We start from the raw sequence: 25,201 nt of genomic DNA, 5'->3' as shown, positions 1-25,201 counted from the left end.
AAAGCTGGACAATGAATAGGGAAGACCGAAGAAGAGTTGACGCCTTTGAATTGTGGTGTTGGCGAAGAATATTGAATATACCACGACTGCCAAAAGTAGGAACAAATCTGTCTTGGAAGACGTGCAGCCAGAATGCTCCTTAGAGGCAAGGATGGCGAGACTGTGTCTTACATACTTTGGACATGTTGTCAGGAGGGATCAGTCCCTGGAGTAGGACATCATGCTTGGCACAGTACAGGGTCAGCGAAAAAGAGGAAGACCCTCAATGAGGTGGATTGACACAGTGTCTGCAACAATGAGTTCAAGGATAACAACAATTGTGAGTATGGCGCAGGACCACGCAGTGTTTGGTTCTGTTGTGCATTGGGTCGCTTTGAGTCAGAACGACTCGATGGCACATAACAACAAGACCTCACTCTGAGCCCTGTGCTAGGTTAGGCTGTGGCCTTCCGCCTGCCCCCACCCCTCCCATCGGGGCCACTCCATATCCTCTCATCCTTCACCCAGACCACAGCCTCTCAGAGTCTCCCTGATTCGGCTTCATGTCAGGAAATCTAAGGACTCTGGGATTTTGTTTGTCCACCTGAAAAATGGGTCAGTAACACTTGAGTCACCAGGCTAACAGAGAAATATGTGTGAAAGCCCTAGCCGGGGGCACATAATGCAGGAAGTGAGTGTCCCACCAGGGGTCACACAGATAATAGCCAAAAACCATGCGGTGGGCGGGGGCTGCGGGCGGGACGCACCAGTAATATGGCTCCTGACCTCCCTGCTGCCTCACTCCCAGCAGAGCCCGCCCTCTTCGTTCGTATTTCCGGCGTCCCGCGGACGTGACGTGGCAACACGCTGGGAGCCGGCTGCTTACGTTCAGAGGCGGCTCTGTGGAACCGGAAGGTGCTGCGGTTTTGCGGTTCTGCGAGACTTGGACTGGGGTCAGGCAAGCAAGTATCCCGGCCCCGCTGGGTCGGCTGGATGCGACTGGGCGCAGGGACCTTCGCCGCCTGCTGCGTAGCGATCGAGGTGCTCGGAGTCGCGATCGTTTTTCGGGGATTCTTCCTGGCACTGGTTCGTTCCTCTTCCAGGACGGAGCATCGTGCAAAAACCCCAGCGCCAGAACCCTCCGCTGGTACTGCCTCACTCTCCCCGGAGAATGCTTCTTCCTAGGGGCTCCCAGTCACTCCCTCGGAGTGGGGTGGCGTCACTCCTTCCAGGGGTCTTTTTCCTTGGCCTGCTGTTCCATTCTGGTCCTCACCCCCAGGAACCCTCTTCTTACTGCTCCAGGCTTTTTGGAGATAGATCGCTTTCCAAATTCCCATCACTACAACTTGTGGCAACCATCGCTACTGCTCCTACCTTACCCTCCTCCCCAGTCACCACAGGGCCCCCGCCTTTCCTTACCCTCTTTCCCGATCACCACAGGGCCCCTGCCTTACCCTCCTCCCCAGTCTCCACAGGGCCCCCGCCTTTCCTTACCCTCTTTCCCGATCACCACAGGGCCCCTGCCTTACCCTCCTCCCCAGTCTCCACAGGGCCCCCGCCTTTCCTTACCCTCTTTCCCGATCACCACAGGGCCCCAGCCTTACCCTCCTCCCCAGTAACCACAGGGCTCCCACTTTTCCTTACCCTCCTCCCCGATCACCGCAGGGCCCCTGCCTTACCCTCCTCCCCAGTCACCACAGGGCCCCCGCCTTTCCTTACCCTCCTCCCCGATCACCGCAGGGCCCCTGCCTTACCCTCCTCCCCAGTCACCACAGGGCCTCCGCCTTTCCTTACCCTCTTTCCCGATCACCACAGGGCCCCTGCCTTACCCTCCTCCCCAGTAACCACAGGGCTCCCACTTTTCCTTACTCTCCTCCCCGATCACGATCACCGCAGGGCCCCTGCCTTACCCTCCTCCCCAGTCACCACAGGGCCTCCGCCTTTCCTTACCCTCTTTCCCGATCACCACAGGGCCCCTGCCTTACCCTCCTCCCCAGTCTCCACAGGGCCTCCGCCTTTCCTTACCCTCTTTCCCCATCACCACAGGGCCCCTGCCTTACCCTCCTCCCCAGTCTCCACAGGGCCCCCGCCTTTCCTTACCCTCTTTCCCGATCACCACAGGGCCCCTGCCTTACCCTCCTCCCCAGTCTCCACAGGGCCCCCGCCTTTCCTTACCCTCTTTCCCGATCACCACAGGGCCCCTGCCTTACCCTCCTCCCCAGTCACCACAGGGCCTCCGCCTTTCCTTACCCTCTTTCCCCATCACCACAGGGCCCCTGCCTTACCCTCCTCCCCAGTCTCCACAGGGCCCCCGCCTTTCCTTACCCTCTTTCCCGATCACCACAGGGCCCCTGCCTTACCCTCCTCCCCAGTAACCACAGGGCTCCCACTTTTCCTTACTCTCCTCCCCGATCACGATCACCGCAGGGCCCCTGCCTTACCCTCCTCCCCAGTCACCACAGGGCCCCCGCCTTTCCTTACCCTCCTTCCCACCTTACCCAGCATTACTCATCTAATGACTACCTATTCGCCGCCCCCTTCTCCCGAGTAACTTTTGGGTCACTCCTGTTTCCGAAGTCATTTTGGCCCAATAGGATACAACAGATAAGCTTTCTGCTAACCCCATTGCAGTTTCTTTTGTGACATTTCTACCAGGATCCTTTTCTTTCCAGTGTTAAGGCCTCCTTCTCTAGGGCCCTCAGTAGCCTTCACCTCCTAGCAATAAGTACTTGGTAAAGCCTCTCCCTTTCCAGGCCAGGTTTGCACAGTAGCACCAACTGACCGTGTGAACAGTTCGTGAACACTTGACCGTCGTCCACTTGCAACACTGTGTTTTAGGTCTGGCCCCCTAAATGCCACATCCCAAGACCTTAATGTAGGAATGCCGTGTCCCAGTATTTCACATCATGTGAAACCTAATTTCATCTCATCCCCACACCTGTTCCTTGATTGATTCCTTTTCATCCCTGGATCCTCAAGGAGGGGCTACTAGTCTTTAGTTCTCTAGCTAGACGTGTCACTACTACTAGGGCTTGGGCGGAAATCCTGGTGGTCTAGTGGTTAAGAGCTATGGCTGCTAACTAAAACATCAGCAGTTTGAATCCACCAGGCACTCCTTGGAAACCCTGTGGGGCAGTTCTACTCTGTCCTATAGGGTCACTACGAGTCAGAAGCGACTCCATGGCAATGGGCTAGGGCTTGGGTGGGGAAATGGAGAATGACAGGTATGTGCTGGAGAAGTAGCGGGAGCGAAATTCTGAAGGTCCTTGAATGTTAAATAGTCAAGAATTCAATGTCGGTTTTTTTTCCTTCAAACACACATTAGGAGCCAGTTCCAACTGGACTGAGCTTCCACCACCTCTTTTCAGGAAAGTTGTAATTGTGCTGATAGACACCTGGAGGGATGATTTTGTGTTTGGGTCAAAGGGTGTGAAATTTATGACTTGTGGAAGAAGGAGCAGCTCACAGTTTTGTGGCCGAAGCAAAGCCACCTACAGTTACTATGCCTCGAATCAAGATAAACGGTTTGGCTTCATGTTCTATAAATTTTGGCTTTTTTGGAGGTTTAGAGGAGCTCTGTGTAAACTTTCACTCAAAATTCAGTTTTAACTAACTGAACATGACTTTGGTGCTGTCACCTTGCTGGGGCAATAGAATGCTGACAAAACCTCAGGTTAGGGCTGAGACCTGTGAGTTGCACCCCTTATCAGGTGGCCAGAAACCCTGGTAGCGTAGTGGTTAAGTGCTACGGCTGCTAACCAAAAGATTGGCAGTTAAGATCCACCAGGCACTCCTTGTAAACTCTATGGGGCATTTCCGCTCTGCCCTATAGGGTCATTATGAGCCATGGCAACGGGTTTGGTTTTTATCAGGTCACCAGAGCATGTGCTTTATAAGAAGCATGAAGGTTGTGAGATAATATTTAGAGCCAGGTTTCCAGACCAGCCTAACCCAAGAGGTACTATCCTTCTTGGTGACCTCCTGACCTCAGTGGGTCAGTTAGAACCCTAGGTTTAGAGGTAGAAGGACCCTTTACAGTTATCAAGTCCAATCTCTTGATTTTACAAATGAGGAAACAAACTCAGAGAAGTTAAATGGCACGTCCAAACCTGTGTATAATGAGCAAACCGGTACTCTCCGACCTTGGCAATTGTTGCTGCTGCTTCTATATAAGGCTTCAGGTGTTCAGCTTGGTGACAGTGTATCACCCAAGAGATTCATTGGTAAAGAAAAAAGTAAAGCTTTATTGACGGTTTTAAGAACTGTTTACTGACCAGCTGCTGTGTGCTTATATTTTAGTGGATGTACAGTTGGGGAAGGATATCTCGGCCTTTGTGGAGCCATTAAACAAATGAACATGTGCCTGAATGTACAGTTGTAAAGTGTAGTTAACACAGTGATGGAAAGAAACACAATGGCTGAGCAGTGATGGGTGGGAGCTCAGTTTAGATTGGAAGCTCAGAGAAGCCTGCTGAGGAGGTGACATTAAGTTGAGACTGGAAGGAAGAGTAGAGGGGTGGGGATGGAGAGGGTGGGCAGAGGAACTGGAATTTTGTTGCATGTTAGTGTGGTGTGAGAGTCTTTGGCTGAGCCTTACATCCAAGGCCAATCATGTTACATCTTACTGTTTGCTGAGAAGGAGCTGCTGCTTTAGTTACTGATTGAAGGCTTAAGGGCAGCATTTAGTAGGTGCTCAGTGAATGTTTGTTGAATAAATAAAACAGTCTGGGATTGCAGGGATCAGTGTCACATCTTTCACTGATTTTTTTTCCTGATTTTCCTACTCTCCACTGTTGAATGTGGTGTATTTTTCATACAGCAATATTTATTGAGCATCTACTAGGTACCGCACACAGTTCTAGACAAGAAGGACAGAGTGAAGAGCAAGGCAGCAACGATTCTGCTGTCACGGAGCTTACTTTCTAATGTGGGGGTAGGGGACAGAAAATGTGCGAGTATACATGTAAATCACCAAGATGGTTCCAGAGGGTGATGAATGTGTGAGTGAAGTCAAGGAGTGTGATTGGGGGTGGGGGAGGCTTTGGTCAAGATGACCAGTGACACCTCTCTGAGCAGCTGTCACTTCTGCTGAGATCTGTCCTGTGAAAGCTGGGAGAATGCATCCAGGCTCCTGGTCATTAGGAACACCCGGCTTCTTTGTTCTCTTTGAAGTGTGAAAGGAACCCTTTTCTCCTTCATTCTGTTAAGGAATCTAGGTGAAGTTGCAAAAAAGTGTCTGAACATGTGTACAGGGTTCCAGTTTTTTATTTACATTTATGTGTTAACTGATGCTGTTCTTGGAGCATCCGGCCTCCAGCCCATTTGTTTCCTTCAGCTCTCTCTGAGGAACCTCACCCCAGAGCTGTTTTGTTTTGTTCTCAGTCATTTGCGGGTCCTTGCTTCTCGTTGCACATCAGGGAGGAACTGGGCTACACAGCTCTGGATTTGGTTGGAGGGGCATTGTCGAGAAAGGAGTGTGTCTCCCCTGCCTTGCCACCTGGTTAGAGAAAAAACTAATTGTGCAGTGCTGATATCATCGATAAAACACCAGCTTAAATGCCGCAGCACTGCAGCCCCCAGCAGTACTTTCAGATGTCAAGATGCAACAGCTTTTTTTTTTTTAATTCTGTTAACTAAATTTTTAATGCCTTCTCTTTCTTCAGGGACTTTATAGTCATAACAAAGAGTTATTACTGTTCACTGATTCTGTGCCTGGCACTGCAGCCAGCACAAAGCACAGATGTTTCCTCCCGTGCTGTTACAACAGCCCCATGTACTAGGTCCCGTTATTTGGGTCCTGGGCCCCGTGACTGGGCACTTCTGTCTTCCCCATTTCTCGGGTAAGGGAAAAAAAGAGACTTGAAGGGGTGAAACCACACAGCTGGCATCAGAAACTGAGTGTGAACCTGTTTGTTTGACCCTACAGCTTCTGTTTGCCATACCGTGCTATATGACTTTAATGCAGAATAGAATGATCAGGTCAGACTCTTTAAATGCAGCCTGAAAAGCCCTCCTTGGTTCTGAGACTGCCACAGCAGACCCAGGCAAACCTCCAAGAAGGTGTCAGGCCTCAGTTGCCCCTTGGAGTTGTCAGGACTCCTGCCTTCAGCCTGAGCGCTGCCCATGTGCTTCTTGGGGTGAGCAGACACCAAACAATGCCTACCCTTATTAGAAATATCAGGGTAACCCGGGCTGCTGTGAAAAGAAAGGAGTGCCATATAAAAGCCATAAAGGAAAGGGTGGACAGATGTGCCTGTTTCAAAGCAGCAAACTTCCGTACGGTGGAAGACATTATACACAAAATCGACAGGCAGTAACCTGGAAAAAAGTATTTGCACTGGACACAAGACATGAAGTCCATAGCATGTAAAAAGGATCAAATCAAGGACAGACAGTCCAGTGGAAACCCAAAAGGACATAAGAAATACACAAAGGAAGGAGTTGAAATGGTCAGTAAACACAAGAGTCTCAGCTTCACTAATTATAAAAGTGGTACGAACTAGAAGCAGTCTGTAAGGCCAGTTTTTGTCTGTCACGTTGTAAAAATGTAAAGTTTAATTATATCTACTCTGTACCAGAAATGGGGCGGATAGGTACTTCTCATAGTGACCCCCTGTGACGGAGTAGAACTGCCCCCATAGGGTTTCCAAGGCTGTCATCTTTACAGGAGTAGACTGCCACATCTTTCTCCCATGGAACGGCTGTTAGGTTCAAACCACCGACTTCCGGTTAGCAGCCAAGCACTTAATCACTGTGCCACCAGGGCTCCTACTTAGTGTCCTTAATTTGCCGAGCTCTGAACGTTTTTGGCTCCCATCCTTGCGGCCTTTCTGTAGTGTCTGCACTGCCGATCTCCCCTCCTCCAAGCACTCTCGTGTCTTATCTTCTGTGACACCAAACTTCACTAGCTTTCTTCTTACCACTGTTTGTCTGCTCTCAGCCTCCTTTGCCAATCAGTCCTCCCCTCCGTGGACTTCAAGGAGTTTGTTACTCTCTAGGCAAGTTTATTGACGTAAAGACTGCCAGGTTTCCACCTCTGGTTAGTCTTTTGGTTCAGGGTCTGCATATCGACCGACTGCTGGATACTCCCCTGGAGCACCTCGGCGGCTCCCAGTACTACATGTGCACCTGCTCTGGTGCTGCGCCCACCAGCTCCAGGCACTGGGGCTCTCGAGGGGTGCCCCTCAGCTAAGGACGGCTTGGGAGGTTCTCAGGCGGTGCCCCTCAGCTAAGGACATCCTTGGAGGTTCTCAAGGGGCGCCCCTCAGCTAAGGACGGCCTGGGAGGTTCTCAAGTGGTGCCCCTCAGCTAAGGACATCCTTGGAGGTTCTCAAGGGGCTCCCCTCAGCTAAGGACATCCTTGGAGGTTCTCAAGGGGTGCCCCTCAGCTAAGGATGGCCTGGGAGGTTCTCAAGGGGTGCCCCTCAGCTAAGGATGGCCTGGGAGGTTCTCAGGGGGTACCTTTCATCTAAGGGTGGCCTGGGAGGTTCTCAAGGGGTGCTCCTCAGCTAAGGACGGCCTGGGAGGTTCTCAAGGAGTACCCCTCAGCTAAGGATGGCCTTGGAGGTTCTCAAGGGGTGCCCCTCAGCTAAGGATGGTCTGGGAGTTTCTCAAGGGCTGCCCCTCATCTAAGGACAGCCTGAGAGGCTCTCAAGGAGTACCCCTCAGCTAAGGACAGCCTGGGAGGTTCTCAAGGGGTACCCCTCAGCTGAGTACGGCCTGGGAGGTACTCAAGGGGTGCACCTCAGCTAAGGACAACCTGGGAGGTTCTCGAGGGATGCTTCTCAGCTAAGGGTGGCCTGGCAGTCCCCTTGGCATTTCTTCCTCATTCCCCAGACACCAGGCCTCTCAAGGGGTGCCCCTCAGCTAAGGACTGCCGGAGAAGTACATTTCTTCCTCATTCCCCAATGTCCATTCCAGCTAGTCCTTTAGTCCAGGTGGTTTTGCCTCCCTAATGTCTCTCAGATCTGTCCCCACCCCTACCCTCACCCCCACTGCTCCAGCCAACCTGCTGTCCTCCGAGTTCTGTCCTCACCCCCTCCCTCATCCTCACTGCCCCTGTCTCGGGATGGCCTGCTGTAACTTCCCACCTGGATTATAAGGTCTGCCAGCAGCTCTTTGTGCCCGGCCCAGTCCAAGCCCGAGTCGGCTTTGCTACTCCACTTCCTTAGTTTTACACTGACGTCGTCAACACCGCCTCAAGGCTCTGTGTTCTGCCTGTTTGCCTCCATCCTCATCTGACTGTCTTTTGCCCACGTCACACACACTCAGTTCCTCAAGCGCCTGGCCTTCCTTGCTGGGGCCTTTGCAGGCTGCCATCTTCCCCTGGGAGCCCACCACACCCTACCCAGACAGCGTTTTTTCCTCAGCTCTCAGCTCAGGCGGCAATTCCACAAGAAGCTCTTAGAATAAATGTCCATTAGGATGCACTTGGTTAAATGCACACTTTGCAGCTGTTAAAACCATGCAGTAGCTTTTGTGTGTTCAGGGAAGGATGTTTATAATATTAATGGAAAAACAAAAGCAAGTTGTGGGATCATTTGTGTGATTTATTACCACTTTGGTAAACAGTGTGTGTATTTGTAATTAGGTACATATAGAAAAAAGCCTGCAAGGATACTTGCCAAAAGTAACTGGTTATCTTTAGGGAGTAGAATTTTGAGTATAAGAGAGACACTCACATTTTAAAAAAGTCAACTTTATTGAGAAGTAATATTCATGCAATACAGTATACACTTTTTTGTTTATTTTCACATATTGAATGATTTATTTTTGTGTGTGGTAAAAATACACACAATGAAACCTTCATCAGTTCAACAGTTTCTACCTATACAATTCAGTGGCATTGATTCTATCTTTCATTTTGCAACCTGTATTGCTACCCTTTTCCTGATTATTCTCCCACCATTAACGTAAACTCAGTATTCCCTAAGCAAAACTCCCCTTTTCCCTGTCCCTCCCAACCCTGTTGTTGTTAGGTGCCTTTGGGTTGGTTCCGACTTGTAGCAATCCTATGTACAACAGAATGAAACACTGCCCAGTACTGTGCCATCCTCACAACTGTTGTTATGCTTGAGCCCATTGTTGCAGCCACTGTGTCAGTCCATCTCGATGAGGATCTTCCTTCTTTTTCACTGACCCTCTACTTTACCAAACACGATGTCCTCCAGGGACTGATCCCTCCTGATAACAAGACCAAAGTATATGAAATGGAATCTCACCATCCTTGCTTCTAAGGAGCATTCTGGTTGTACTTCTTCCAAAACAGATTTGTTCATTTTTTTGGCAGTCCATGGTATATTCAATATTCTTTGCCAACACTACAGTTCAAAGGCATCAATTATTATTTGGTCTTCCACATTCATTGTCCAGCTTTCGCATACATATGAGGCTATTGAAAACACTATGGCTTGGGTCAGATGCACTTTAGTCTTCGAGGTGACATCTTTGCTTTTTAACACTTTAAAAAGGCCTTTTGCAGCAGATTTACCTAATGCAATGCGTCTTTTGATTTCTTGACTGCTGCTTTCATGGGTGTTGGTTGTCGATTCAAATAAAATGAAATCCTTGACAACTTCAGTCTTTTCTCTGTTTATCATGATGTTCCTTATTGGTACAGTTGTGAGGATTTTTGTTTTCTTTATGTTGAGGTGTAATCTATACTGAAGGCCGTGGTCTTTGATCTTCATTAGTAAGTGCTTCAAGTCCTCTTCACTTTGAGCAAGCAAGGGTGTGTCATCTGCATAACGCAGGTTGTTAATGAGTCTTCCTCCAATCCTGGTGCCCCCTTCCTCTTCTTATAGTCCAGCTTCTCAGATTATTTGCTCAGCGTATAGATTGAATAGGTATGGTAAAAGGATACAACGCTGACACACACCTTTTCTGACTTTAAACCACAGAGTATCCCCTTGTTCTGTTGGAATGATTGCCTCTTTGTCTACGTACAGGTTCCTTGTGAGCACAATTAAGTGTTCTGGAATTCCCATTCGTCGCAATGTTATCCATAATTTGTTACGATCCACACAGTCGAATGCCTTTGCGTAGTCAATAAAACACAAGTAAACATCTTTCTGGTATTGTCTGCTTTTGGTCAGGATCCATCTGATGTCAGCTATGATATCCCCGGTTCCACATCCTCTTCTGAATCTGGCTTGAATTTCTGAGTTCCTTGTCAGTGTATTGCTGCATCCACTTTTGAATGATTCTCATCAAAATTTTGCTTGCATGTAGTATTAATGATATTGTTCGATAATTTCTGCATTCTAGTGGATCACCTTTCTTGGGAATAGGCATAAATATGGATCTCTTCCAGTTGGTTGGCCAGGTAGCTGTCTTCCAAATTTCTTGGCACAGATGAGTGAGCACTTCCAGCACTGCATCTGTTTGTTGAAACATCTCATTTGGTGTTCTGTCAATTCCTGGAGCCTTGTTTTTTTTTTTTACCACTGTCTTCCGCGCAGTTGGAATTCTTCCTTTAGTACCATAGGTTCCTGATGCTACCTCCTGAAATGACTAGTGTCGACCAGTTCTTTTTGGTATAGTGACTCTGTGTCTTCCTGCCATCTTCTTTTGATGCTTCCTGCATTGTTCAGTATTTTCCCTGTAGAATTCTGCAACATTGCAACTTGAAGCTTGAATTTTTTCTTCAGTTCATTCAGCTTGAGAAATGCCGAGTGTGTTCCTTTTTGGTTTTCCATCTCCAGCTCTTTGCACATGTCATTATAATACTTTACTTTGTCTTCTCGAGCCGCCCTTTGAAATCTTCTGTTTGGCTCTTTTACTTCATAATTTCTTCCTCTCGCTTTAGCTACTGACATTTAAGAGCAAGTTTCAGAGTCTCTTCTTTATTTCCTGTCTTTTTAATGACTTCTTGCTTTCTTCATAATATGTCCTTGATGTCTTTCCACAGCTCACCTGGTCTTTGATCATTAATGTTCAGTGCATCAAATCTATTCATGAGATGGTCTCTAAATTCAGGTGGGATACACTCAAGGTCATACATTGGCTCTTGTAGACTTCTTCTAATTTTCTTTAGTTTCAGCTTGACCTTGAGTATGATGGTCTGCTCCACAGTCAGCCCCTGGCCTTATTCTGGCTGGTCATATCGAGCTTTTCCATTATCTCTTTCCACAGATGTAGTTGATTTGATTCCTGTGTATTCCATCTGGTGAAGTCCATGGGTATAGTCACCATTTATGTTGTTGAAAAAAGGTATTTGCAATGACGAAGTGATTGATCTTGCAAAATTCTTTCATTCAATTTGTAGCATTGTTTCTGTCACCAAGGCATATTTTCCAACTGCTGATCCTTCTTGTTTCTAACTTTCGCATTCCAATCACCAGTAATTATCAGTCTATCCTGATTGTATGTATGATCACTTTCCAGCTCTCATAACAATTAATAATCTTTGGTTTCTGTACTTTTGCATATTTTATATAAATGAGATCATAACAGTATTTATCCTTTCGTTACTGACCTATTTTGCTCAGCAGAATATTTTCTAGGTTCATCCATGTTATGGTATGTATCAGAACTTCATTTCTCTTTATGGCTGAGTAGTATTCTATTGTGTGTATATATCACATTTTGTTGATTCATCTGTTAACGGACATTTTGGTGGTTTGTACCTTTTGACTATTGTGAAAAGTGCTGCAACGAATATTGGTGTACAAGTTTCTGTTTGCATTCCTGCCTTCACTTCTGGGTATATACTGAGGACTGGGATTGCTGGGTCATATAGTAGTTCTGTGTTCAACTTTTTTGAAGAACCACTGACCTGTTCTCCACAGCGTCTATATCGTTTTATATTCCCACCAGCCATGGGTGAGAGTTTCAGTTTCTCCACAACCACATCAACACCTGCTGTGTTCTGATTTTTTGATCATTTTCATTTTAATGGGCGTCAAGTGGTATGTCATTGTGGTTTTGATTTGCATCTCCTTGATAGCTAGTGAAAGGAGCCTGGGTGGGGCAGTGGTTAAGCTCTGGTAACTGAAAGGTCAATGGTTTGAACCCAGCAGTGGCTCTGCAGGAAAGAAGACCTGGCAATCTGCTTCTGTAAGACAACAGCCTAGAAAACTCTATGGGGGCAGTTCTGCTTTGTCCTATAGGGTGTCTGTGGCTCAGAATTGACTGGATGGCTGTGGTGAAATTAGTTCCTTTATGTGGCCTTTTGCCTGAGTTCTTTGGAAAACTAGTTTGAGAAAATTTCCCTCTAAGTCCTGAGGAGTTACTTTTCCCTAGTTTTCTGCCCCAGAAGTTTTATTACTTTCATCCAGGTTGATTGACATTTCCTGGACAAGCTATAAACAACTTGACTTTTTGTCTGGCTCTGGGCTGCAACCTACCCTGTGATTGGTATGCACCTTGCAGGAATTATTCAAGAGACTATGCAAATAAAGTGTCTGTAATCTGATATGCAAATGAAGTGTCTGCAGCTTACTGAGAGGGTATTGGTCAGTTTGTGGCTCCTGCTGGGAGGGGCCATGCCTTGAAATTGACAAGGAGTTGTGTATCTATATATGCAGCCAGCCCCACAGAGATTTTTTAGAGACAGAAAGAAGTAGGAAGAGAAGCATCAGGAAGAAGCAGAAGCAAGCAAGAAAAAGCAGAGAGAGATTGTAACACTAGTTAAGGGCTGTAACACTGAAGGCAGCAACAGGCCCAGGAGGGGCCCAGCAACAGAGCTGGTGGCAACTGGCTCAGAAAGGGCCTGCAGCAGAGTTAGTGGAGACAGATAACAGAGCCAAGAGGAGCCTGTCCTGAGTTCTGTCCTACGGAGTGGAAATAAGAGATCTGTTCTGCCCTGAAGAAGGGCAACTTTGCCTACATGCTACCTGATCCCAGTCCTGAGTTGTAGCCTGTTGATCCTGATCCCAAGTTGACCCTGTTACTTCTTTAATGAGCCACTTAACTCTAAGTATGGTCTGTGAGTTCTGTGTGGCCATGCAGTGGATTATCGAACTCAGAAGACAAGTAAATAGTGCCGTGGGAGGGACAGCTGCTGCCTGAATTGGTAAAAACATTGGAGAGTGGAGGGTATCTGACCTCCACCTGACAGGAATCAGCTTTGGGCTGATCCTGGTCATTATCCCCCCTGAAGTTAGACATGTTCTGATGCTGTTCCCACCATTTACGGCCGCACTTAACAACAACAGTGGATAGTGATGGAGTCCCTGAGTGGCTGCAGTGCAGTGAATTACTCAGCATGGCCCTTCTAGCCATGGTCTCTAATTCCCACCAAATGACTGAGTGGGACTATGCAAATAAGGTGCACGGAACCCTAACAAGGGGATTGGTCACTAGGCTTAAAGGGAGACACGGAGAGAGAGAAAGGGCCTGGAAGAGAAAGAGAGCTGTAACACCAGAGATGGTGAGAAGCAGTGGCAGAGAAATGGTGGCAGCAGAACCAGGAGATCTGCAGGAGATGGCATGGTGGGCTTCCCGGCCTGTGGAGCTGGAGCTGAGTGCCTTCAGGCAGGAGGCTTACTGGCAAAGACAAGTGTCTCTGGGCACTTACTGACAGAGCTAAAAGAGCTGTGTCACATTTGTCAGAGCAGGGCAGAGCTCAGGCTGAGAGGTCGAGGGGCCAAGGGTGAGGGAGAGACCTGCCTTCAGGCACAGCTGAGAAGAGGCCGTCCTGATCAGAAGAGCTGTATCCTAAGCATTCCTGAACCTGAATTGTAATAATGAACCCCATAATCGTGAGTATGCTCTGTGAGCTCTGCGTGGCCATTGCAATGAATTATCGAACTCAGCAGAATAGAGTGCGCCATGGAAGGGGCAGATGGTGTCAGATTGGTAAAAGGGGCTGATGAGAGGAGGCATGTCTGACCTCTGCCTCATAGGAATCAGCCTGGAGCTGTTCTTGATCCTCCTTCCCTCTTGTGAAGTTAACGCCTCAAACGCCATTTTTACAGGGGCACAGATGGTTAAGTACTTGACTACTAACTGAAAGATTGGCGGTTTAAGCCCACCCAGAGGTGCCTCAAAAGAAAGGCCTGGTGATGTGCTTCTGGAAGGTCACAGCCATGAAAACCCTATGGAGCACAGTTCTCTGACACACATGGGGTTGCCATGACTCAGAATCAGCTGGACAGCAATTGGTGATGACTAATGGTGCTGAGCATCTTCTCATGTGCTTCTTGGCTACTTAAATATCCTTCTTGGTGAAATGTATGTTCAAGTCCTTTGCCAATTTTTGATTCGGTTTTTGTCTTTTTTGTTAAGTTGTAGAAGTTGTTTTATATATTTACATATGTGTGTGTGTATGTGTGTGTGTGTATATATATATACACACACACATACATGATATTGTACCTTTATTGGATATATGGTCCCTGAAAATTTTCTCCCAATCTGTACGTTGTCTTTTCATGTTGTTGATAAAGTTCTTTGGTGAAAAAAAAGTATTTAATTTTTATGAGATCGCATTGATCTGTTTTGTCTTTTGCTACTTTTGCTTTTGTTATTGTATCTGATAATCCATTGTTAAAAATGAGGTCCTACAACCTTGCTCTACATTTTCTTCTAAGAATTTTATGGTTCTAATTTTCACGTTTAGGTCCTTGGTCCATTTTTAATTGTTTTTTGTATATGGTGTGAGACGTGGATCCTGATTCATTCTTCTGTATGTGAAAATCCAATTTTCCCAGCATCATTTGTTTGAAGAGGCTTTCTTCCCCATTGAATGGACTTAACTACCTTGTTGAAAATCAGTTGACTGCAGGTGTGTGGATTTGTTTCTGGACTCTATTCTATTCCACTGGTCTGTATTCTGTGCCAAACTCATTGCCTTCGACTGGATTCCAACTCATAGTGACCCTATAGGATGGAGTAGAACCGTAGTGTTTCCAAGGCTGTAATCTTTACAGGAGCAGACTGCCACATTTTTCTTCTGTGGAGCAGCTGGTGGGTTTGAACTGCTGACCTTTCAGTTAGCAGCCTAACCACTATGCCACTAGGGCTTCTTTATAGTCTATACCAGGCAATTTTAATTACTGTAGCTTTGTGTATGTTTTTTTTTAATTAATTTTTATTGTGTCTTAAGTGAAAGTTTACAAATCAAGCCCGTCTCTCATGCAAAAACTTATGTACACCCTGATTTACACTCCTAATTGCTCTCCTCCCAGTGAGACAGCACACTCACTCCCTCCACTCTCTCTCCTCCTGTCCATTTGGCCAATTTCCGGCCCCCTCCACCCTCTCATCTCCCCTCCAGATAGGAGATGCCCACGTAGTCTCCTGTATCTACCTGATCGAAGAAGTTTATAGTATGTTTTGAAATCAGCAAGTGTGAGTCCTCCTACTTTATTCTTCTTCGAGATTGCTTTAGCTGTGTGGGAAATGCACACGTTTTTAAGTGTACAGTTTGGTGTTTTTTTCCCCCAGATTTTATTTTTTTGTTGTTCTTGTTGAAAATAGACACACACACACACACAAAATACCAATTCAACAGTTTCTACACGTATAATTTAGTGACATCAGATACATTCTTCAAGTTGTACAACCATTCTACCCTCCTTTTTTTTTTTCCTTCATATTTTTTTTTATTGTACTTTAAATGAAGTTTTACGGAACAAACTAGCTTCTCGTTAAACAGTATACTTACTGTGTTATGACTTTGGTTAACAACCCCATGTGTCAACACTCTCACTTCTTGACCTCGGGTTCCCTATTACCAGCTTTCCTCTCCCCTCCTGCCTTCTAGTCCTTGCCCCTGGGCTGATGTGCCTCTTTAGTCTCATTTTATTTTGTGAGCCTGTCTAATCTTTGGGTAAAGGGAGAGCCTCGGGAGTGACTTCATTACTGAGCTAAAGGGCTGCCGGGGGCCATGCTCTCAGGTTTCTCCAGTCTCTGCTCCCCCTCCTTTCCTGAGTTGTTCCTCTCTCATTAACATAAATTCACTGCCCCCTAAAGTTCCTATCTAATATTCCCAGTTGCTGTTGTCATTTTGATCCCACATAGATAGTTCTTAAAAGAGCATAACGCTCAGAGCAGACTTTTATTACTATTTAAGCTAAACTATTCTTTGGTTTTAAGATGACTTCAGGGACATTTTGATGTGTTTTTGACAAATGTGTATACTCCTACAGCTCCCACCTCAATTAAGATACAGAACAGCTCCAGAAAGTCCCCTCAGGCCCACTTCTTGACAGGGATCCTCTTCCCTCCAGTTTCCAGTAACATTCCTCATTCCCTCAAGTACTCAGTGCCTGCCTCCTTGGGGTTGTCTAGTCTCTGCTAACAGCCCGAGGCCCTGCTGACTTGACTAGGTGCCCTAAAGCCACTGCTCCCTCTGTAAGGTTTTGTTAATGCCTCAAGTTCCAGCTACTCTGCTGTATAACAGATTACCCCAAGACTCAGAGCCATCAAGCACCGAAAACACCCTGGCTCTGCGGGCCAGGAACGACCCGTCTGCTCCATCTCGGGCCTCAGCAGGAGGAGTTGCAGCCTGGGCAGCCGTCATCGCACCACGCACATCTGACGTCGATGCTGGCTGGCCCAGGGTCCTTGTTCCCTTCACAGGGGCTTCTCTGCAGCCTCTCCACTGGCTGCCTCACATGTGGTGGCGGCTCCCAGGGTGAATTTCCCAAGAGCATGCCAGCAGAAGAATTTGTCCTTCCTGAGCTGGCCACAGGGCCATATCACTACTTCTGACGTTGTCCCAGAGGCCCCTTGTTTTCGGAGAGGGAGACGGTTCTGCCTTCTGATGGGGTGGCAGGGTCTGGAAGAGCAACAGGACCAGAAATATTGTGGCCATTTTTGGATAATACTGTCTGCCCACGCACATCTGTGAAAGGCCAAGATGGTGTTTCCCAGGCCTGCAGCAAGAGTCAACCTCAGACTCGGTCTCCCTGTTGATCTTGCCATGGCAGGGCCTCTTGGTGCATCAGCTGGATGCCACAGTGCTGCCAAGATTCTCTCTGGGCAGCAGTTGCACTCCGATAGCAGCTGGTCACAAAGGAAGACCGTGAGTGAGAGGACGCAGCCCATAAAGTGGGGTTTACCTCTCACGTCAGCATGAGCTGTGTCTTAGTCATCTAGTGTGGCTGTGACAGAAATGCCACAAGTAGATGTCTTTAACAAACAGAAGTTTATTTTCTCACAGGTGGGAGGCTAGACATCTGAATTCAGGGTGCTAGCTCTAGGGGAAGGCTTTCTCTCTCTGTTGGCTTTGGGGGAAGGTCCTTATTCCTTGGTGATCTTCTTGTGGCGTGACATCTATCTTCCCCCAGTTCTGTTTGCTCCCTTGTTCATTTAATCTTTTCTGTATCTCAAAAGACATTGATTAAAGAAACGCCCTACACTAATGCTGTCTCATTATTTTAATGAAGAAAACCCATTCCCAAATGGGATTATAACCAACAGTTCAGTCCACAACAACTCCCATAAACTGATGTTTATTTAGATTCAGGTCCCTTGAGGGGCACTGGGGAGCCCCACTCCGGGCAGCACCCTGATGCTGCGTGCACATTTGTGTCTGTCGTGTCCTGTCCCGTTCTCTGTGACAAGAAGAGCAGGTGTTACCTTCACTTTCCAGCAGAGGAGACAGGCACAGGCTTTAGGTCATTCCACTGCCAGTGGCTAAGCTGGGACTGGCTGCTAGCCCAGCCCCCACTTGCTGCTGCTTCCTCCTCAGAAGTTGGCTGCTGAAGAGGTTGGGTGAGGGGCAGTACCACCCTCCCTGTGCCACTTTGCACCTGGTTTGCCTTCCTGCTGAAACGGCCCTCTACTCCTGAGCAGATGAGGCCCAGAGGGCCCCTGGCTAGGCCCACAGTCACCAAGATGCTGGTGCTTTCATTCCCTAGAAGTGTGTCCACCGAAAGGCTAAGGGTCCACTCTCTTGAAGCCTCAGTGTGGGACACAGACTTCACACTGCTGATGCAAGCCCCACAGGCATCCTTTCCAGGCAGTGCACTTGTCTCTGTCACTCTCACTCACTGATCCCACATGGCTTCCCCTTGACCCACTGTGTGCCAGTGTCTGTGAGCTGCTCTGACCCCATGGGGTGAGACGGAAAGGTAGGGCCGACGGCAAACAGACAAGGTATTTTCAGGTGAGGGCAAGTGCTACAGGCACTGACGTGGTAATTGGCAACAGGCATCTCCGGGGAGGCGGCCTTGGTGGACCTGAGTGCTTTGTGGAGAGAGGAGGTCCAATCAGAGGGACCCAAGGTCTGGCCCAGGAGAGAGCTCAGTTCATTTGCAGCACAGAAATAAGACAGATATGGCTTAGGCAGCAGCAAAAATGTAGACCTTTTGTCCATGGTAGAGATATGGGGTTTTAATTGCAGTAGAAAGGGGTTGGAGGTTGTCAGCTTTGTTGTTATTAGTTGCTGTTGAGCCACCTCCAACTCATGATGACCCAGTGTGCAACAGAAGGAAATGTTGCCTGGTCCTGTGCCATCCTGACGATCATTGGCATATTTGAGTCTGTTGTTGTGGCTATTGTGTCAGTCTGTCTAATGGAGGGTTTCCCTCTTTTTCACTGACCCTCTACTTTACCAGACATGATGTCCTTTTCTAGTGATTGGTCTTCCCAGATGATGTGTTCAAAGTAAGTGAGCTGATGTCTTGACATCCTTGCATCTAGGGAGCATTCTGGTTTTATTTCTTCCAAGACCGATTTGTTTGCTCTTCTAGCAGTCCATGGTCTATTCAGTATTCTTCACCCGTACCACAATTCTAACACATTGATTCTTATTCTGTCTTCTTTTTTCTTTGTCCAGCTTTTGTGTGCATATAAGGCAGTTGAGAAGACCATGGCCTGGGTTGTGAGACTATGGTCTCATAGTCATCAAAGTCACATCTTTGCTTTTTAGAACTTGAAAGAGGTCTTTTGCAGCAGATTCACCCAATTGCTATACATCATTTTATTTCTTGACTCCTGCTTCCATGAATGTCTATTGTTGATCCAAGTAGAATGAAATCATTGACAACTTCAATTTCTTCATTTATTGTCAGCTAAGAGGTGACATTTAATTTTCATTGTTTAAAAAGTACTTGGCTTCTGTCTGGAGAGTGAGCTGTAGAGAAGCAAGGTGGAAATGGCAGGCCAGTCAGGAGAATGATGGGGGTGGTGGTGGCTCATACACAGTTATAGCAGTGGAGGTGGAAAGAAGTGGATTCCTTCAAGGTATACTGTGGAACAGAGTACTCACATGGAGCCCACAGGCCAAATGGTGTCGGTATGGTGCAGGAAAAAATATGTGCAGAAGTTGAGAGTAAGCATGTGTCATGGATTGAATTGTGTCCGCCAAAAATACATGTATCAGTTTGGCTAGGCCATGATTCCCAGTATTGTGTGATTGTCCACCATTTTGTCATCTGACGTGATTTTCCTTTGTGTTGTAAATCCTGCCTCTATGATGTTAATGAGGGGGGATAGGCGGCAGTTATGCTAATGAGGCAGGACTCAATCTATAAGATTGGATTGTGTCTTGAGCCAGTTTCTTTTGAGATATAAAAGAGAAAGATAGGGGACCCTCATACTTCCAAGAAAGCAGTGCCGGGAGCAGAGCACATCTTTTGGACCCAGGGTTCCTGTGCAGAGAACCTCCTAGTCTAGGGGGAAGATTGATGAAAAGGACCTTCCTCCAGAGCCGACAGAGAGAGAAAGCCTTCCCCTGGAGCTGATTGTCCTGAATTTGGACTTTTAGCCTACTTTACTGTGAGGAAATAAATTTCTCTTTGTTAAAGCCACCCACTTGTGGTATTTCTGTTACAGCAGCACTAGATAACTAAGATATCATGTAAAAACTTTTTAGCAGCTTGACTGAGTAATTTTGTTGAACCCGATAATGCAAAGTTGAGGCTTGTATTTTATATGCCTTGGTTTTTTGTTTGTTGTCATGTCATTTTTCTAGTAATTTTTATTGTATTTAATAAAACTATTGATCCATGATAGATTAGAAATTTCAAAGCAAAAAAGAAATGGTCCTTTATATCAGATAGTTTGAGATGCCCTGTTTAGAGAGAGCCAGCAGAGCTTGTCACAGGTTTGGCTGAGGGGCAGAGGAGCCAAAGGTGAGTTCTTCCCAAGTGTCTGGTGTTGCCTTTTCCTGGTAAGGGGACAACTAGCAGAGGACACGTGACATTTTCTCATTGGTTTGTTTTTGGTGTGTATTTGCATAGGGAGCAGACAGTTGTGTATGGCCTGGCAGCCATCCAAGAACAAGTGTACAAGTCTGGGATTCAGGGAAGAAGCTAACACAGGAATCACCAAAATGTGGGTAGGGTGTGCACTGTTATCTCCTGGAATAACTCCATGGTTTCCCCTAGTGCCTTTTGGAAGTTCCTGACAACTGAGGCATCTGTACCTGCTATCTTCAGGCTTTGAGGTCAGGGTAGTTGTGGCCTCATAGAGTGAGCTGGAAGTGTTGCCCTCTCTTCTGTTTTTTGTAGGATTGGTGTTATTTTTTCTTTAAATGTTGGAAAGAATTCACCAGTAAAGCCATTTGGGCTGAGAGTTTTCTTCGAGGGAAGAGTTTTAATTACTAATTTAATCTTTTTTTTTTTGGTATCAGATTTTCTGTTTTTCTTGAGTCACTTTTGGTAGTTTATGTCCATTTCATCTAAGTCTTCTAATTTTGGCATAAAGTTCATAATATCCCCTTGTAATCCTTTTAATTTTTATAGGGTCAGTGATGTTGTCCTCCTTGTTGATTCCTGATTTTGGTGACCTCTGTCTTCTCTCTTATTTTCTTAGTTGGTCCAGCAGAAATTTTGATCTTTTTAAAGAAACACCTTTTGATTTTACTGATTTTTCTCTATTGTTTTTCTGCTTTCTGTTTTATTTATTTTGGCTGTAATCTTTATTATTTCCTTCCCTCTTGTTTTAGTTTGCTCTTTATATTCTAGATTTTTAAGGTGGAAGCTTAGGTTATTGGTTTGACATCTTTTCTAATCTAGGCATTTACAGTTTGTAAAAATGGCATGGAGGCATCAGACGTCATCTAACTTCACAACAGAAAGGAGAAAGAATTAAGATCATCAGCCCAAGGCTGATTCCTATGAGGCAGAGGTTAGACATACTGCCTCTCTAACCTTTTTACCAATTATGATGCCAGCCTCCCTCCCACAGCACTCTCTACGTCTCTGCTGAGTTCAGTAATTTATTGTAGTGGCCACACAGGGCTCATAGACCATACTTATGATTATGGGATTTGTTAGAAGTAAGAGGTTACAATTCATGTTCAGGAATGACTCAGGATGCAGTTCTTCAGTAAGGAAGTTTCTTCTCAGCCTTGCCCATAGGCAGGCCCCTCCCTTGGCTCTCAACCCCTCAGCCCCTCAGACCTTGGCCTGGCCTCTCCCCTAATTAGGTAAAAGTTACAGCTTTTTAGCTCCATCAGCAAGTGCCCAGAGGCACACTACTCTGCCAGTAAGTCTTGGCCCTAAGGCATTCATTTCTCTTGCTCCATGGGTTAGCATCCCCACTGTAGCCACTTTGCTCCGTGGGCCCAGAAGCTCACTGCACTGTCTTGTGCCAGTCTCCTGGTTCTGTTGCCACCATTTCTCTGCTACCACTTCTTGTTGTCTCGCACCGTTTTTGGAGTTACAGAACTCTCTCTGTCTCCTGGGTCTAGGAGGTTCTTAGTGCAGAGACCCCAAGTCCAAAGGATGTGGTCCACTCCCAGCTCTTCTTCTTGGTGGTTGTGAGGTCCCCTTTCCTGTCTCTGAGATTGGCTTTCTTTAAGCCTAGGGGGATGGCAGAACTTACCAGTCCCCTTGCTAGGGTTCCGTACACCTTATTTGCATCACCCCAGCCCCACAGGTGTTCCATGCACCTTATTTGCATTATTAGCAGGCTGTCCATCCCCATGGTGGGCCACAAGCACCTTATTTGCATAGTCCCACCCAGTCGTTTTGTGGGAGACTATGATTAGAAGGGCCATATAATTGTAATTCACTGTACCACGCAGCTATACTTTTCCCTTTAAGCATTTAGCCATATCCCATAAATTTTGATATGTTGTTTTAACTTTAATTGAGTTCAGTTTCTAATTTCCTTTGTGATTTCTTCTTTGATCCGTGGTTTATTTACAGATGAGTTGTTTAATTTCTAAGTATTTTGGGATTTTCCAAATTTCTTCTTGTTTATTTCTAACTTCATTTTATTGTAGTCAGAGAAAAAATGTATGATTTCAGTCCTTTTAAATTTCCTGGGACTTGTTTTGTGGCCTGGCACATTATTATCCTGGAGAATGTTCTGTGTGTGCTTGAAAAGAATATATAATCCACTGTTTTTGGGTAGAGAGTTATAAATGTCAGGTCTATTTGCCTATACACTATATATGTGTGTGTGTGTGTCTATATGTATATATACATACACATGTATACACATGAAAACTGAAGAAGAATTGATGCATTTGAATTATGGTGTTGGCAAAGAATACTGAATATATACTTCTTGGAAGAAGTACAGCCAGAGTGCTTTTTGGAAGCAAGGAAGGCAAGACTTCGTCTCACATACTTTGGACATTTTATCAGGAGGGATCAGTCCCTGGAGAAGCACATCATGCTTGGTAAAGTAGAGGGTCAAAAAAAAAGAGGAAGACCTTCGATGAGTTGGATTGACATAGTAGCTGCAACAGTGGGCTCAGACATGACAATGATTGTGAGGATGGTGCAGGACACTTTGTCTTGATTATCATAGTTTATAATAAGTCTTGAAATCAGTTCTTTTTTGTCATCCACCTTTGGTCTCTTCTTTCAAAGTTGATTCAGCTATACTAGGCCCTTTGCATTCCATTATAGATTTCAGTTTTTTTGTCAGTTTTCACACAGACAAAAAAAAAAAAGTCAGTTAAATGTTCATTGGAATTTCATTGACTCTATAAATACACTTGGGGAAATTTGACATCTTAACAATATCAAGTCTTCTGACTCATAAGCATAGCTTATCTCTCCATTTATTTAGGTCTTTAATTTATTTCACAATATTTTCTAGTTTTCAATGTAAAAGCCTTAGGACTGTCTTCTCCCAAATACCCACATGGCCAACTGACTCTACTTCTCAAGTGTTTGATTAAAAGTCATCTCCTCTTCCTCAACATAATAAAGGGCATCTATGCAAAGCCAACAGCCAATATCACTCTAAATGGAGAGAACCTGAAAGCATTTCCCTTGAGAACGGGAACCAGACAAGGATGCCCTTTATCACCGCTCTTATTCAACACCGTGTTGGAAGTCTTAGCCAGGGCAATTAAGCTAGACAAAGAAATAAAAGGTATCCGGATTGGCAAGGAAGAAGTAAAGTTATCACTATTTGCAGATGACATGATTATATACACAGAAAACCCTAAGGAATCCTCCAGAAAACTACTGAAACTAATAGAAGAGTTTGGCAGAGTCTCAGGTTATAAAATAAATATACAAAAATCACTTGGATTCCTCTACATCAACAAAAAGAACACCGAAGAGGAAATAACCAAATCAATACCATTCACAGTAGCCCCCAAGAAGATAAGATACTTAGGAATAAATCTTACCAAGGATGTAAAAGACCTATACAAAGAAAACTACAAAGCTCTACTACAAGAAATTCAAAAGGACATACTTAAGTGGAAAAACATACCTTGCTCATGGGTAGGAAGACTTAACATAGTAAAAATGTCTATTCTACCAAAAGCCATCTATACATTTAACGCACTTCCGATCCAAATTCCAATGTCATATTTTAAGGGGATAGAGAAACAAATCACCAATTTCATATGGAAGGGAAAGAAGCCCCGGATAAGCAAAGCACTACTGAAAAAGAAGAAGAAAGTGGGAGGCCTCACCTTACCTGACTTCAGAACCTATTATACAGCCACAGTAGTCAAAACAGTCTGGTATTGGTACAACAACAGACACATAGACCAATGGAACAGAATTGAGAACCCAGACATAGATCCATCCACGTATGAGCAGCTGATATTTGACAAAGGACCAGTGTCAATTAACTGGGGAAAAGATAGCCTTTTTAACAAATGGTGCTGACATAACTGGATATCCATTTGCAAAAGAATGAAACAGGACCCATACCTCACACCATGCACAAAAACTAACTCCAAGTGGATCAAAGACCTAAACATAAAGACTAAAACGATAAAGATCATGGAAGAAAAAATTGGGACAACCCTAGGAGCCCTAATACAAGGTATAAACAGAATACAAAACATTACCAAAAATGATGAAGAGAAACCCGATAACTGGGAGCTCCTAAAAATCAAACACCTATGCTCATCTAAAGACTTCACCAAAAGAGTAAAAAGACCACCTACAGATTGGGAAAGAATTTTCAGCTATGACATCTCAGACCAGTGCCTGATCTCTAAAATCTACATGATTCTGTCAAAACTCAACCACAAAAAGACAAACAACCCAATCAAGAAGTGGGCAAAGGATATGAACACACATTTCTCTAAAGAAGATATTCAGGCAGCCAACAGATACATGAGAAAATGCTCTCGATCATTAGCCATTAGAGAAATGCAAATTAAAACTGCGATGAGATTCCATCTCACACCAGCAAGGCTGGCATTAATCCAAAAAACACAAAATAATAAATGTTGGAGAGGCTGCGGAGAGATTGGAATTCTCATACACTGCTGGTGGGAATGTAAAATGATACAACCACTTTGGAAATCTATCTGGCGTTATCTTAAACAGTTAGAAATAGAACTACCATACAACCCAGAAATCCCACTCCTAGGAATATACCCTAGAGATACAAGAGCCTGCATACAAACAGATATATGCACACCCATGTTTATTGCAGCTCTGTTTACAATAGCAAAAAGTTGGAAGCAACCAAGGTGTCCATCAACGGATGAATGGGTAAATAAATTGTGGTATATTCACACAATGGAATACTACGCATCGATAAAGAACAGTGACGAATCTCTGAAACATTTCATAACATGGAGGAACCTGGAAGGCATTATGCTGAGCGAAATGAGTCAGAGGCAAAAGGACAAATATTGTATAAGACCACTATTATAAGATCTTGAGCAATAGTAAACCTGAGAAGAACACATACTTTTGTGGTTACGAGGGGGGGAGGGAGGGAGGGTGGGAGAGGGTTTTTTATTGATTAATCGGTAGGTAAGAACTGCTTTAGGTGAAGGGAAAGACAACACTCAATACATGGAAGGTCAGCTCAATTGGACTGGACCAAAAGCAAAGAAGTTTCCGGGATAAAATGATTGCTTCAAAGCTCAGCGGAGCAAGCGCGG

This window comes from Elephas maximus, chromosome 13 (assembly GCF_024166365.1).
Source record: "Elephas maximus indicus isolate mEleMax1 chromosome 13, mEleMax1 primary haplotype, whole genome shotgun sequence".
NCBI classification, from domain to species: domain Eukaryota; kingdom Metazoa; phylum Chordata; class Mammalia; order Proboscidea; family Elephantidae; genus Elephas; species Elephas maximus.
Note: the sequence above shows the minus strand (reverse complement) of the source record.